At 34.7% G+C, this 17,393-nt stretch overlaps 1 protein-coding gene across 2 annotated transcripts in view; it reads left to right on the forward strand.

Annotated features, from left to right (window-relative positions):
- LOC139143325 (vitamin D3 receptor B-like) overlaps nucleotides 1-17,393 on the forward strand; it is a 91,368-nt gene that overhangs the window by 18,826 nt on the left and 55,149 nt on the right. For both annotated transcript variants that reach the window (XM_070713560.1, XM_070713561.1), the window contains exons 2-3: nucleotides 5,531-5,583; nucleotides 17,254-17,290. The gene's annotated coding sequence lies outside the window, so the exon portion shown is untranslated. The remainder of the gene's footprint in view (nucleotides 1-5,530; nucleotides 5,584-17,253; nucleotides 17,291-17,393) is intronic.

Here is a 17,393-nt window from a genome sequence, read left to right on the forward strand (position 1 = left end):
AAATGAACTCCCACAAGTGGTCGATCAGAAAACTACTAGAAAAATTTGAGAATCTGAATATCTGTCCCTGAGCGAGTATTCTACCTTAAATGGAAGCAGACAGTCAGAATCAGACCCGACAAGCTTTATTGCAACTGATGAAAAATCCAAAGCAAAATGGTTTTAACTCATTAAAGCTCCATTAGCTTTAACTAACATGGTAGATGTGTTTTCCAGCATTCTGTTTGTACGATACAGTTTCTTTGTTTCCACCAAAACTACTACCCTTTTCAGTAATAGAGCGCGAAGCCACTGCAGTGAACTGCAATAAAACTGCTCACACTAATTAGTTTCAGCTGTAGCCAGCTGGCAAAGTCGACAACATTGTATGTCCCATGCAGACAGTTTGTCTGGGGAAGTTGAAATAAAAAAAATTGTACATGGACCAGTGCATGGTAATGTTACATTGTATCTTAATCTTGAACACAGGGTGCCAATCGTAAACTCTCATTTACAACTCAAGCCTCAGACAGAGCTAGTTTTGCCTTTGTACAAGCAGACTTTTTGGTCTTTATCAAGTAGCCTTGTTCAACACCAAAGTGGCCACGGCTACAGCTGAAACTAATTAGTGTAAGCAGTTTTATTGCAGTTCACTGCAGTGGCTTCGCGCTCTATTACTGCAAATGGTTGTATGTTGAAATGCCTAGTGTTGTACTTACATGTCAACACAGCTTGTATGTGTGTAATGCCAAATATTACTACTGACAACTTAATTCTGGTCCAGACTAGAATTCATTTCGCCACAATGCCACTTCATAGTTTACAGAATCCAATATATTGGAAAGGCTATTACTTTGCCAGTTGACATACCGGTATATTGAGTAAAAGAATGAGAAAAATGTATGTTTTGAAGAGCAAAAAATAATGAAAACATATCATCAAAAGTTACTATTGCTGGCCCTGTTGAAAATGTAATAGTTTCAAGCCTCTTCTGGATAATACCCCAGAGTACTTGTAAAAATTTGTGTATATATCCTACAACATCCCACCTGCAGAACCTTTATGAATTATTCAACAGAGATAGCATTAACCTTTCCTACTCTGATGTGAAATGTAAAGTGCTAATACATCACAGAAAACAAAAGGACTGTTTCTCTGTATGACAGGTAGGTTCAAAGTTGTTTATGTAATGATAGGAAGCTATAATCTACATGTAGCTCAGGAAGAATGTCTGTGGAGTTTGCAAAATTTATCAAAACGCAACTGCAGGTAACTGTATGAATATAATGGTGATCTATGACGTACTTAAGAGCAGAAAAGGAAAAGATGATTTTTGTGTTTGACTCCCTCCGTATATGTTAATGTAAATAGGATGCTCTACAAACAGTGTTGATGGATGTGAATGCTTGCCATTGTTGTACAGATTTTGTGGAGGAGTGTCACAGATTTTATAGAAGTGTGTCATGTCAGTGTTCTATATATGCCATACAAATATAATCCTCAGTTATTGATTTTTTTGAAACGTGTCATTTTGCACACTGCAAATTGGAAGGACTCGATCTTTAGGCAACCAAGGTGGCTTTTATCTTGTAATATGGTGCCTTCATCCTTTGTATCAAAAAGGTACAGTCAGGAAATTCAAGATTGAATATCAATAAATCTGCTTTGAGGTGCTTTTTTAGTGTACAGTTTTCTTTATGCTAAGATTGTAGAATTTGTGAAAATTCAGACTCCTCTTGTGTCTATGAAGGATTTTGTATTGCACTTTTCCACTCATTAAAATTTTCAGTTTAAAACTTGCTGGTTTTTTATTCATAGAAATATTAAACCATTCTCCTTTGCGATTAAGAATAAAAAACTGGAATAATAGAGCCAATCACTGAAATTTCTGTTAGTGTCTGAGTTGAAGGAAAATTTTAAATTTTCAGAAAAAAAAAATTTTCAGAAAAAAAAAATGGGTACCCGGTTTTGTTTCCCGTTACAAAATAAATTCCTAGCACAGCGTGCATACCATAAAAACAAAAACAATTTTTTTTTCTGTCTTTGAAAATTTGTTCCAGAGGTACGCTCTATGTCAAACTGGCGATAAGTCGGTTAAGCTTGATGCTGTTCAAACTGTCATGATAAAAATAGATGACTACAAAGTAAACACAGGAGATTTATTCACTTTTTGATAATAGATAGCTCTGCAAAGTAAACACAGGAGATTTATTGACTTTATGGAGCCATTCTGGTGACTACGATCCTACAACACATGTAGTCAGCTCTAATTTTGATATTTCAAATTTTAAAAGAAAATTTTTTGTACTAAACCATAATTAGTTGACATTTATAAAATTTGTTTAATTCACAAAATTTATAGAATAATTCAACCACTATGAGAATTTCTGGCCAATGAAATCAAACAGGGACATTTTCATTATGTACGTATACTTGAAGGATGCATTTTTGTTATCTGGTTGATTACATTTTATCTCAAGTTGAATGTCAATAAATTTGAGTGCTACAGAAAGTACTCAAAAACATAATCAAATTAAACATAATTCATCAATGTTTGGCATCAGATAAGTCACAATAGATGCAGTGTAGGAAATTTGAGAAAAATAATAACCAGACATTTTGGGGATTGAAACATTGCCTACCAGGCCAAAATAATACCTGTCCTGATGGTTGTCGCCTCTCCTCTGATCTCAGAAAAAAAATTCTCAGTAATTAAATCCATCTGCCCTGGGCAGGCGACTGCAACATTTCACCTGCCTAGCCAAAATTTTACCTGCCCTGGGCAAACAAAATCCTACCGTCATTGTATACGTATGCTTTTCAAAGGTCCAGCAAGGGACTTTCTTGTTTTCTGCCATGCTGAAAATGTTCCTGGTAACAGATGTGGGATTGGAATTGTTTATTTGAAATGCAATAGCTTTGTATTGCTGCTGTTATGAATAATTATTGCCAAAAGGAGCAACCTTAGCTGTACCATTTCTTTTGAAATTAGGAGTAGAGTAGAAATGTAGAATATTAGAAGAAATTACTGTAATAGCCAGAGGAGTTGAGTTAACCGTGTCTGATATGAAACTTGATTGACAGGTGTAATTTACAATGTTCAGTCAGACGTGTACATTTACCGGGAAAAAAAATAACAAATTGACAGAGGGTTTAATTTCATGGCTATGCTTTCTACAGAAATGTCACAGTCTGCGTGTGGAACTCTCAGCTGTAATTATTTATTGTAGTCAACAATTTTAAATTAACATACTTATAAGAAAATTTCAGACACAGCTCAGCTGCGACTAAAAGAAACACCTACTAGACTGAGATGAGTTTACATCATGCTAGCATTTTCTGGATGACTGTAGATCCCATCTACATTGGAAGATTACATAGTTGACAACAAGGTTAGACATTGATTTTTGGCATCCAGGTGCTTCATGAGCTCCTTGGTGTCAAGGCTTTCATCAGTTTCTGACTGTCAGTCTGTCTGTGAAAGATATCTTTTTAAGTGATTGTGTGTGTAGGTGTGAGTGAGCAGAAAATTTGCATAAATGTAAAAGTAATATTTGTACATATGCAGGTTATTGGCATTTGTCGTTCACAAATTCTGGTCTTTTAGTATATGCATACGTACATGATGATAATGCACCATATAATGCTCATGTAGCTGACCTGATGCCTGCAGAATAGTGCCCTCAGTGGTCAAGCATGCATCTTGCGTGGAATCATGATCATCATTTGTGTCTTTATATTAATCAAATAATGACAGAAAATCACAATATTAGAGAAGGAACTGGTTTGTCAATAAAATTTGTATAAAATGAATGAAATTTTTAGTTTGAGAAAGTTAAGTCAGTCAGAAAAATATAGACTGAGGTTTGTAATAGTGGTTTTTTGTTTCATTTTCATTTCTTTAAATGGAACATTTTCTGCTATTATAGTGTTTATGCAGACAGGAGATTCAGGTACCCCTTTATTCACACATTTTACTGAACCTGAAAACTTCAACTTTTAAGGTACAGTAAATGTGCCTCAAAATCTGAAAGATTTAAACTTTTGCTCAAACTTTCCTTAGAGGAAGATAAAACCTATCCCTTTCAAACTCCAGCATAACTATCAGGAATTATGACATAAAATTTTTGTATGCAAGAGAGAAATTTCCTGAAATTTACAAAAATTTCGCATTCAAAATGGCAGCTATCCTATCCTCTGTGAACCGTATCGGAAAAAATTAAATTTTCACAAAAAAAAGGCAGTGAAATCTTTATCCACAGATACTCCACACATGCAGCATACCGGTACTAGCAAAGCCATGTAAAAATTTAAGAGTCCAAATATTTTTCCTCGAGGATGCATTTTGCCTTTAAGTTCTTAAATATTGTGAGTTATAAAGCATGGCTACGTAAAGAAGAGTGTACCTGTATATGTACTATATATGTATTTATCCCGGGAAGTACATGTACGTTACTAGGGTGCTGTACAAGTCTCACTGAGATAAAGTATGATGGATGTCAAACTGACAATGATTGTTCATCTGCCTTGCACCAAATAACTGACTTTTGACGTTATTTTATTTTATTTTCCAAGAGTCAGTGTATGAAAGTCTCTTTCAAATAGGAGATCTGGATGAAATGTAAGGACTTGTACCAGATTACTCAAATTTTATCATGGATTTGGCAGATTACACTTTAATCTATAACCTCGTGTTGGCAATTCATAAAGTGTGGCTGATTGAAAGAAAGAAAATTGTTGATTCTGCACATGTCTAGCATTCAAACATTAGGCTTTATGACCAGCTTGATAGTTCACAATATATGACATGTGTGGGAAAAATAGTTTGCTCTTTTATATTGCAACAAGGGACTATGGATTCAGTGCTTTGAAAAGCTTGTGATCCCGTTGCTGACAAACGGCTTTGTTGCAATCTGGTGGCTTTGTAAAATCTTGAGGCTTTGTAGAGCTAACAGTACAATAAATCAGTAGCCATATAAATGAAGCATACAAATGAGGACAACCCTCCATGTCTATTGGTAAAATGATAGTCATTCAGAGATGTGAAAAATTTACACACAAAAATATGATTTGTACACACAAAATCAGTTGTCTATCCTTGAAAATTTATTGCAGAAAAGTAAAATCAAGAAGCATAAATTCTGAAATATGAAGGATTTTTGTCAAGAATCCTAAATGTGCCCAAAGATTCTAAACAAATGAGAAATTCCCATTTCAAATTTAAAAAATTCTGTAAAACCTATCAAGCTGACCCTATACTGTATACAGTATAACCAAAGTGCATTTCCAATCCTGATATTTTCAATAATGAGGTAAAATATTTACATCATGATAACATATCAAAACCTTTCAAATATTGCTTTTCTTCATCTGCTCAATGCAGCCAGGTATTTTTCAAAAACTTGTCGAACCGTGCTGACACAATATGGTGTAATTAGATTCACAGACTGCATGGACATCTCCTACAGTCAGAGAGTAAAAGGTTTATGTACTTCACTTCCAATGCAGAACTCAATGTACAATCAGAAATTGTCTCTTTATCTCTCACCAGATTTTGCAAGACAAGAAGGAAAGGAAATCTCCCCACTGCAAAACAGATTGAAGGTAAGATGACATTGAAGACTGATAAAACAATAGTGGGATCCACACAGGACATATAAAGTATACCCTGATTTAGACTAGCCTAAGCTGATGTGTTATTCTGTAGAGGTTCTATCCATGGGAGTCTCTGTGCTCATAACCAGTTTAGCGTGAAATAGCACAGACACAATTTACAATGTACCTATCATCTAAACCTTAGCAAAAACACTGGTCTAAATGGAATTTATCATCTTACAGCATAAACATTCACAATGAATTTTTAAAGTAATTGTGCTTGCCCCAACTGAAGAAGATAAGAGATCTTATTGAATAGAAATTGCTAATTAACATAAACGTCAAGCCATTTGTTGCAATCTATCTATTTCACTCTACTCACCCTGTATTTCATTCCATGATGGGCTGTGATTGTTTGTGTATGTCTGTGCAAGTTATGAAATTATAGTCTCACGATTTGGATGGCATGTATTTCACAAAAATGGTTTAAAATAGGGTATACCGTAGGTTTACAACCTTTGACGGCACTCCGGGCAATATTCAGAAATGATACTGCCACAAAATGATGATGTACCACCTGCCTTAGACGAAACACAGAGACCTGTAATGGCAGCCCTACTTTGATTGCAGTTTGTTACACTACCACTTGTCAAATTTGTCCACAGTGATACCACATAGTATCTGGTTAACACTAGGGATCAAAACTACCTCACTTGTACCTTAGTCGCAAGTCACATGTTGTTGTTTTTTGAACCATGAGGTTATCAAGCAGTAAACTATTTTTAACTTGAGGTAGGCATGTTCTTCAATATCAATCCATTTATCAATAGAGGGAGAACATAGCAATTTTCTTGCTCTTTGGAAGGAAGAAAATGACCCATGAACTGAAAAACAGTCTCTGAGCGCAAAGTGTGACCTTGCTGTACCACATGCAAGTGTAAGTGTGTTGAATCTATGCTGATTTGCCTATTAGTAAGTACTGGTGTATTATGCGTGATACCAGAAACGACTTTTTTTGTTTTTTTCTCAGAGTGGAGCTTAAGACAGGAGCTCCTGAACGCTTCAAAATTAGAATGTTAACAAGCCTGTCTATATTTTAACTACCTGTCAAAATAACTTAATACAAGACTTGTTTTTGTCTTTTGTCATGCCTCAAAAAATGAAAGACTTAAACTTTCGTTGAAACTTTTCTCAAGCAAGCTTTCAGGATTTCTCTTTCAAAATCAAGAATTAACATCGGGGGTCACCGTGTAAATTTTGTTGATAGAGAAACAAATTACCAAATATTTACTGATATTTGAAATTCAAAATGGCTGCCATCCCTGTGTTATCTCTATACCATATGGAAAAATAAATTCCCGATTTTGACAAAACTAAGCTGGTGAGAACTTTATTTACTCAATGAACTTCAAAACGAACCTCCCCAAGTTGTAGGCCATAAAATGTAAAAGTTTGAGAGTCTGAATATCTGTCCCTGAGGTGCATTCTACCTTAGAGACCGTCTCAGATTGTCGCAGAAGTTCAAGAAACGAAATTTCTTCGTTTAGATCTTAACCCCCTCCCTCTAAACGAAACTTCAAAAGTGCGAAATGTTCATGTCTATCTGAGAGTACAATGTTGCATTTTGCTATAGCTACTGAAGACGTATCCCCTTGCCCTATTTCAATTTAAGTGATCGATCAGATTTGAGTACTAACAGGGCATTTTAACGCCTAAAAGTTTCATTTTATTTTACTTTCCCTTTTTGCATGTCTTGTGCTGTTCTTTGTCTTTGTGAACACGCAATTTGTACCGTACTTGGTAGGGGCGGTAAATAAGCGAGAAACTTTGACAATGGGGCCAAGGCATGTTCAATCATATTACAACGACTATGACCAGGTGCATTACAAATGAGAATAAGGACATCTAGTTGTTAGAGCAGATGCTCATAAATTATAATAGCACATTTTAAAAAATGATTCTTTTGTCTTTGTATAATTTGATGAATGAAAGGTTTAGGATACAATGTTATTATTGGTAAATTGTGTTTGTGGCACAAACAAGATGGAAACAGTTACAAATTTGTTGGCAAGAGTGTGCAGTTTTTCTTTAATTTAAAATAAACACACGAAAACTTGTGATCACAAAATAAAAGTGCGAAAGTGAAGTTCACTAATTGAATGGAGGTCAAACCCCTCCCCCTCCTAAACGAATGAATTTCGCTTTTTGAACTTCTGCGACAATCTGAGACGGTCCCTTAATAGCATGAAGAAAAATAAACCATTCACAGAAGGTATTTTACATCTTTGCCATGCAATTTTCAAATTGCATTGACTGTAACATATCAGCTTTGATCACTCTACCACAGTTCCTGAGACTAAAACAGAGTCGTGCTTTCCATTAAAATTTCATGGGATTGAATTAATCCATCTTTCTTGATTTCAAGATAAGACCAATCAGCTGTGCCTTTTAAATGACTGCAGTAAACGATGATCGGATCAAATGAGAGAGTTTTATGAAGTCGGTTACTTGATCTGACGTTTTGAAATTTGCTGGCGAATACTTAATACAGAAGTACATGTTTCCAATAACATTTTATCACTGCTTGAAAACTTTAGTTTAGTTGTTTTCTGCTAAATGTTTTCATTTCTATTCTTTTCTTTTCTAAACTAAAATACTGATCATCTGCCCGTGCGTGAATTTCAGACTGAATGCCAACTGGTAAGACTATGACTGTTGAATACCTGAGAGATGTTATTTTCTAAATATTTGGCGATTATGATTTTCCCAGGTGCCATTGAAATGGTGCTTGCACTTACTGAGTAACTGTGTAAATGCTTTATGATTAATTAATTTCTGAAAAACCTCTTGTGGAATATTGAAACATTTAAAGAAGATGATGAATAGGTTGGCAGCTGTGTTTTGATAGAGAATGGAAAGTGTAGCGATATTGACTGACCAGCAGACATGTCAATGCTCTGACTCAAGCAGCCAATAACAAGTCATCATGAACTCGCAACAGAAAATGGGAAACTCAATATTCTGAAAACACCAATTACTGTATGTGTAACACTAACAGTATAGAAGATGAATTGTAATTTTTGTTAATCTCTCCAAAATATTAAGTTCAAAGATATAACTTTCTCAGCAAACGCAATTTTCCAAATGAAACACTCCAAAACCAAGTTATATTTCTTCTAACGATATATAGCTTGTCATTTTATAACACACAAACAAGATGTGTATTTTCACATCATATAAACTAAGAAATAACTACCGGTAGTCAGAATTCGCGTTTACGCAAAAAACGTGCGTATTTACAAATTGAAATTGACTCTCTACGCATTTTTTTCATTTTTATGCGTTTTCTATACGCAGAGGAAATCAGTAAAAATGTTTCCGAAAGCACTCCCCGCGACTGAGCTTAGGCGACAACCAGACGAGATGAGTGCCCGCTTGACATCAAATTTGTTATACTGTAACATTTCTGTCAATCACTCATTTTGTGTGGAAAGTTTCGGATTCTCTGGGCTTGGTCTGAAAAATCGGCATGTCATGTCAGCTGTGCCTATGAATTACGTTGCTAATTTTAAGGCGAGCGATAGTTTCTGAAACTTATGACGCAAAGTGAGTGATTGACAGAAATGTTGCTACAAATTAAATGCCAACTGTGCATTCTCATCGTGTCTCATTGTCCCCAGATTTGATCAAAGCACACATCACAGGACCGTGCACACATGCACCATCGATGTTGATTCCTTGCGCCGAGATTTCAGACCAATGAAGTTCTCACTGAGAGCGCACGGAAATTTTGACGAATCATGTCCACTACTTGTTCAAGAATATAGTGAACTCTACCCTGCGTTTAGTCAGTTGGCCTGCATGGCGCTCGTCTTGCCCGTGTCTATCTGTTCAGTGTGACAGAGGCTTCAGCTGCCAAAACAGAATAGAGACAGCTAGACACAGCAGACTCAAGGACGACCACGCAGACATTTTGATGTTACTGAGCATGGAAGGCCCGCCAATAGGTGAATTCCGCTTTGACCGTGCCAGGGAGATTTTCATCGCTAGAGCTCATCGGAATCCTGATAAATTTTGAACATGGCAGACGTGCCTGGATAAAGCTGCAGTAACTTTAGCTTTTGGTTGCCCGATGTGTTTTGACGGCCGCATGTGTACCCTTCGCTGTTATGTTTCAACATGTTTGAAACAATGCCTAGTTGTTCAAGTTGTTCGTTAAACCTTTTCCATTAAAATAATCTTACATCGTTCAATCCGAAAATGTAGTGTAGGTTTATTGAACGGCACATTGTATTTTGCAGTCAGTTTTGTAATCAATCGAGTGCGGAAGTGAAATTACGCACTCAAATACAGCCATTACGCAATTTTAGTAGACTAATGCGTATGCCGTACGCGAGGAGAAAAAAGTCACCGCGAACACTGGGTAGTTACCTTTATTACTTATAAATCATTGTTCTGTCTTTTTATATGAAAAATTTTAACTTTGCTGCTATTTAGACATTGCTACAATGTGCAGTGTAAACCTTTATTTGTAAACCTTTATGTGTAAACCTTTAAACCTAGATTTGGTGGCTTGTAGGTAAAACGCACCTCGAGGACAGATTATTGGAATCTTATATATTTGACAGTACCTCGGTGGTCTGCTGTGTGTGTAGTGTCCTTTTGAAGCCGTTAATGGAGAGATTGAAGAATTCATATGAAAATAATTTTATTGAAAAGTAACTTTGTAAATCTACCTTTTCGTAGAATTTGGTACTCAGCCATCGTATCTTGCAGTCAGAGTGCATTCAAATAATTCCATGGGATATTATAAAAATGAATAAGAAGGCAGTGCAGATATTGCTGGGTGGCATTGTGTGTTATATCAATTTCCACACAAATTCTCTTGGGTTGGAATTTTAGTTTTAAAAGCATCACTGCTGTACGATCTAAATCTAGCCTACAGGCAGATTGTCCATATTGAGTCGCTCTGGGTAAACTCTGTCTGCTCCATTTTCAAACCTACAGTGCATTTTACCTCAGTTCAGTTAAAACTTAAATGCACAATGAAACAACTCTGCTTAATCGTGATCTTGGAAAAATACATTTTATTTCACATCATCCTGTTTTTTTTACACTTTTTCAAGGAACTGAGCTATTGTTTGTAAAGTACGCAGACCATCACTGATAGTTTGTGAAATGTATATAATTAGGCTAAATATTTTGTGGCATATAAATCCTGTTTAAGATGATTGCATTGTGAAAATTATCATAAATATTTAATGATATTCAGACGAAGCAGCTGATCATTAACTACATCAAAGATAAAACCAATTACCCTGAGTCTTCTTATCAAGTTTTGATATCGTTTCATGGAAAGTGAGAGATGCTATCCTGCCTGTCTGTATTAAACTGTTCTATTGATCTGTAGTCTGTACACCCTTTGACTTTTTACAAATTGCCCTATTGCTACAAACACTGTGAAGGGGTATGGTTGACAAACAATAGTCATAAATCTGTATTTATGGTTGGTTATAAAACTGTAGAGCAAAGTTTTATCTTCAAAAATTTGATGGCAGTACTGTATATGTCAAAGTAGCCGCCATGTTCATGTATTCTGTACAAGTCAGTTGATCAATACCCTGGGTTTAATGAACAATGTATAGCAGGGATATCATTGTGCGTCACAGGCTCTGTGTTCAGTTACTACCGTACAGGTATACTCTTGAGTTCACTCAACATCATTCTGTTTGTCAGTTTTTAGCTACTATAGACTATAGTCTATAGAAGCTATTGGGATGGGTATCCGTCCGGCGTCCGTCGTCAGTCTGTATGTATGTATGTATGTATGTCCGTTTGTGAGGCGTCCGTCCACTCAAATATCTTGAGAACTGCAGTACTTACTGATTTGATATTTGTTGTGTAGATGAAAAATATGATTTTGAGAAACTATTTTTTTTAATTTTTTGATATTGTTGAAAATAGGCAAATTAATGCAAAAAAAGTTGTTTTTGGTAAAAAATCTTCTTCTTCATAACCGCTGGTCAGACAGCTTTGTTATTTGGTATACAGGTCCCTAGGGATAACCCGACTTAGATTTGTTCAAATTGTGATGAAATATGCAAATGTGTATTTTTAAGGAATTTTTTTGTCATTTTTGGTCAAAATTTGACTTACATTGTATGTAATTCTTGTACTGTATAAACCCTATCAATTCACCCAGAAAAAAATAATTAATAAGATTTTAAATAATTGAATTAATTAGGAAATCATCAAAGCCAAAATAATTTTAGTGTGGAATTATCAGAAAGTTCAACTTTTTTTGACATCTTGGAGGATTAAAACATGTAAAGGCAACTTTCCTGAATCCCAACTTTGATATTCTGAACCACCATTTATGTTATCTAAAAGAAATTGGTCATAATAGTTTGTCATGATAGGGTGGTCAAATAAATAGAGATAGAGAAAGTTCTAATTTCCATTTATGGTTGACTTGGTAAGGATAAAATAAGATTACTTTTTGAGGAAAAAAATAGAGTGGTCAATTAAAAGAGTGGTCAAAGTGATATGGTTTTTATGGTAAAGCTTGGCTGTAAGATTCCTCATGTGCTATTTATAGCAATTATGCAATCTGTGTAAACAGTGCAATGAAAGTGTAACATGATTCCTTATAATGCTTTTGATGACCTTGAACTTCTTAAGTTTCAAACATTTGTCTTCAGTGTGCTTTCTCTGAGTACGTACAGTCTCAACTTATTCAACAGAACTTACTGGTTTACAAGTCCCTAGGATGACCTTAGTGAGATAATTTCATACAGTCAGGAAATACTTAATTTTGTATCCATGTCTATAGTAGCTTCAGGGACTTTGACCCTATGTTTCTGAGTGTTATGAAAATGTCTCAGAGGGACAATAGCTCTAACTTTTGACAATGTTTTCATGTTTTCATTCCATGACACCATATATTTTCTTGTTCTTCTCCATGAATTATGTTGTATTATATCATACCAGTAAATTGATGGCACAAAAGCAGCAATCTGTTGGTCAAGATATGAAAATAACTGACAGCGTGCTATATTTGCGATACAAGCACAGTTGTCACACACCCGAGCTCTTGGCAGGAGCAAAAATCCTTTTTTGTGTTCCACATATACTATGTAATATTATAGCAATAAACCACATCTGTACTCAGTTACGGTATACCACTCAGTTTTGACCAGTTCATTTCATATATGCACTCGCTATCACGTGTACATATATCATTTTGTGAACTGGTCAAAATCTTGTGGTACACTGTTGCTGGGTTTGCTTTCTTGCTTAAATACAAAGTATTACGGTAGATCTGCCGACACAGTGCATTCAGTGCAATTTGTAGTGCTATTGGTATTGAATTTGAATTCTAGTCTAGACTACGATTCAGTTGTGAACAAGAACATACAGTATACAAATGTAGACTGTATTTACAAGTTGAGTGTAGGACATTTTACATGATATTGGGAATATATCATAAAATTGTATTTCATAGATGGAAATGAAATTTAAAAACAGCATATCAACTGCAGTTATAGCTTTAACAGCTTTAAAAGCAATAATTTTATCAGAAAGGCTCTTGTCATCGGAGAAAAAAGCCACTTGGGAACTGAATGTGATTATATACATTATGAACGATGTTCAGCCACAGCCAATAATGTATTTGCAATATGAGATGCCATTTTATGCCATAAAGGGTATCAGAGTGTGACCCTTTTAAGCTAATGATAAAGTAGAATGGTAAAACGATCAAGTGTTGCTTGCTCTCTGTAACTACAGAAAAAACAGCAATGTTTAAAACCCCAGGGAATGAGTTTGTTGGATTAAATTGTAATAAAGAATGCAATTTTGCTGCCAGGTAAAAGTCTAGTTGAGAAAATTGGCATGCCAGAGACTTTGGAGAATTGCCATGCAACACTGGCAAAACATTTCACTGTATCAGGGTACTGTTATAGGTAGTATGGCTGCATTTTGTGCCATAGAGACAGGTTTGGTTGGATACATTACTGTACATGCAAAAAAATTTTCTCATGAGGTTTTTTCCTATCTTCTTGCCATCATTGTGGACGAAGCCAAGGGTTCATCGAAGAAATTGTCCAAGTTTTAATAATATCAGATATCAAAGCAAGGTTGAGACTGCCAATGATGCATGGTGAAAAGGACATATACTAAATATTATGATGTGTTTCTAAAATCAATGACAATGCAGTTTGTTCTTTTTACAATGACATGATATCACAATATGTCATGTTCAGATGTCTCATACCTTGCATTAGAGATCACGAAAAGTTTTTAGTTTGAAAAGAAGGAATGTATTACAGGTTTGTCAGTGAATTCAAGTCATCCAAACTTGCATATCAGAGACCAATATTTGCATACCAATAACCAACATTTGCATATCAAAGACCAACATTTGCATATCAAAGATCAATATCTGCACATCAAAGACCAACAACTGCATATCAAAAACCAATATCTGCATATCAAAGACCAATATTTGCATATCCAATGTCAACACTTGCTTAAACAACTTATTTTTTCTATTTATGGGTGGAGTATTTTGTTGTAATTTTTTTCATAACTTACCATGACATCAGTTTTATAATGATAGCATACAAATACCCGTATATAACCAGTTAACCTGTAACAAAGTCTTTCAAATTAAATTTGCATGAAAATACCAAATGTATATATTTTGAAATTGGCATTGTTTGTGAAGATATACATTGTAAAATGAATATAATACCTCACATTAAGAAAAATATCATCCTTAATGAAAACAGTTTATGAACGATTATAAATTTATTTAGTGTTGTATTTATATGACTTTAATCAACTGTGCTTTGTGTTTTTATGAAGAGACATAATAAGATTAGTGGTTTTGGAATTTCAGAAGGCTTGATGCAAATTTTGCCAGAATTTTATGTTGCACAAAGCCTATTAAAGAAGAACACGTTTTTCCTATATGTTTATGATCCCTGAAGCTGATGATAAACATTTTATGGACATGCAATATACAGCTTTCTATGAACACTCCCTCAAGGGATTTTCAAAAGCATTTGCTGGTTTTTAATTTACTGTCTGCGAGTATTCAGGTTGCAGCTACTAATCGCTCTATGTGGTTCTATCAAACTCAGTTTGTCACAAAACCGACAAAGGGCTGAGTTATAGATGCCTTTTGGATTGGAATCCACAACAAAGAGATTTATTCACAATACATGTACATCAATGATCACCTCAGGGAACCTGCAGTCAGCAACTTGATGTGTTTTTCAATTTTTTTATGCTGTTGAATGAAACCCAAAATAGTTGTGCTTCTTGCCAAAGTACACCAATTAATTTACAATCAATTTAAACCATTCCTGAAGTTTACTAAACACTTTTCCTGGTAATTATATTGACCTGATTGTTATGCAATTCTTTCCATGATAAATGAAGAGAAAGAGACCTTCTTTGAATAATGTAGCATGGATTGATTATTAAGATTTGAAGTGTAAAATAATAACATTCAATTACGCAAGTACATGTAGCGGTATATGAATGAGTATTGTTTAGTTATTGAATGCAAATTATAGTGACCTGTTATCAGTGTTAATATCTGCGTATAATAAATTTTCATCAGATTAAAATACTACTCCCAGAACAAGTATAGACTTGGCAATGTCATATTTGTAGGTTTCACTTTTGCTAAGGTAAGAGAATAGAATAGCATGGTACTGGTAGATATGAGATGTTCAGAGAAATTCATACTGCAAGTTTGCTGATATCCATGTATGGTAAAAGAGGCATCTGTGAAACCAAGGCTATTGTAGCTGATTGGCTGGTTTGAAACAATTCATTAATGTCAATGATATTCCACCAACCAATAACTTACTAGCTTCCGTGATGCTACATGATGCTGCACAATACCTAACTATGCTTACAAAATTTAGAATGAGTTCGTTGTCCCCAGCTCACATTTAACCATCGTTCGGAGCATTAAATTCACTAGGCTGTGAAAATTTAAACTTCTCCAGTTGAGTAATTATATCCACTGATTTCACAAGATGTGAGCATAGATCTGGGATCAAATATAAACCATTCATGTAACATGTTTAAAAGATGTTATACAAAGACAGTGCCCACTTAAGGTAACATGCACCTCGAAATTGAAAGACTTAAACTTTTGCTCAAATTTTTGTTAAGGAATCTTTCAACTATTGTCTTTCAAAATCAAGAATAAAAATTAAGGGTTACCGTGCAAACTTTGGTACTAAAGAAACAATAATCCACGATTTACCTGTATTTGAAATTCAAAATGGCTGCCATCCCTGTGTTAACTCTATGGAGAAAAATAAAATTTTCAAATTTTGAAAAACTAAGCCAATGAAAAGTTTCCTAATGCCAAGAGCTTTAAAATTAACCCCCACAAGTGGTATATCAGAAAAGAATTGTAAGAGTTTGAGAGTCTGAATATCTGTCCCCGAGGTGCGATCTACCTTAACATTCTACATGTATCATGTATGCATGGATTTTACCTTGTAAAGTTTAATAATACACAGTGTATTGTCATAAGGAGATAATTCCTCAGGTATAGATTATAGTAATCTTAATTTCCTTCCAGGCTTTGTTGATCTACTTTGATTGGATTCATTTCAGTGCAAATTCTAGTGAACATTGGTGCTCTAAAGATGGAAAATTTAATTTCTTTCTACTCTGTTAATGCAGAATGTCAGCCTCATTGGATTTCATAGTTTGGTAAATTTGAAGTGATTTCTTATCTATCGAAGGCAAACATTTATGGAAATTGGATAATTTAAAGATTACTGTGGCTTAATTATAATATTAGCAAATGTATAAGATTTAATCTTCAAGATGGTTATTGTCCCATTTAGACTTTCACATATTTAATTGAAATTGTTTTGAATAACATTCTGATAAAATTTTGATATGTCAAGTTGAATTCTTTTCCCAAACAGTCAAACCATTCAGAGCGGTTGATGTACCGTATGCCACAGGGTTCAAGATGTGTAGGAGAGATTACCATTGAAAGGGCCTTAATTCGAGAATATTAAGGGGATTGAACTTTAGAATTTGTAAAAGTTCAGTGTGGGATTGGGGAATGGAATTTCAGATTTAGTTCCTGTTAGTGTAGGTGGATCAAATGCAGTGGTACTTTTACTAAGATATTCTCTTAAAAAAAAAGAACAAATTTATGAGAAACACAAATTGTAACGTGGGAAGAATATTGGTGACGAAACATTACCCTGGAGGGATGTTATCCTTCTTAATAGAAAACAGTCAGCTAAATGTACATTCTTAGCCAGGTCTCTTATTGTTACACTCTATGATCATTTCAGCATTGATTGTTTCTCGTATACAATCTGGTAAAATGTGATTTCAAATTCAAGGATGTACGGGGTCATCAGCCTAATAATTGCAATGACAATTTAAATGCACTCTGACAATACAATGTACAATGTACAATACAGTGTAGTTCTCTTATTGGAAATTTGTATAATTTCTCAGATTGTCATGAAATGTTGTGTTTTATTTTCTTGTTATTTGAATTCTATATACCAAAGAGAAAATCCAGAAGGATATTTTCTCACATGTACATTGCTTGAAGAGGAAACTGACTTTTAAAACTAGAACTTAATATTTTTCTTGTCTGTTTTATTTTTCCGCTAGGTGTCAGTCTTTCATAGTCCAAGTCGAGGGAAAAAAGGTAAGATTGCAAAAAGTTTTCAATTTAAAGGATTTATCGAATTTTCTTTTGATACAGGTTCTGATGTTCTTATAGATCTTGAAAAAGAACACCAAGAAAGACG

This window comes from Ptychodera flava, chromosome 11 (assembly GCF_041260155.1).
Source record: "Ptychodera flava strain L36383 chromosome 11, AS_Pfla_20210202, whole genome shotgun sequence".
Classification (NCBI taxonomy): Eukaryota; Metazoa; Hemichordata; class Enteropneusta; family Ptychoderidae; genus Ptychodera; species Ptychodera flava.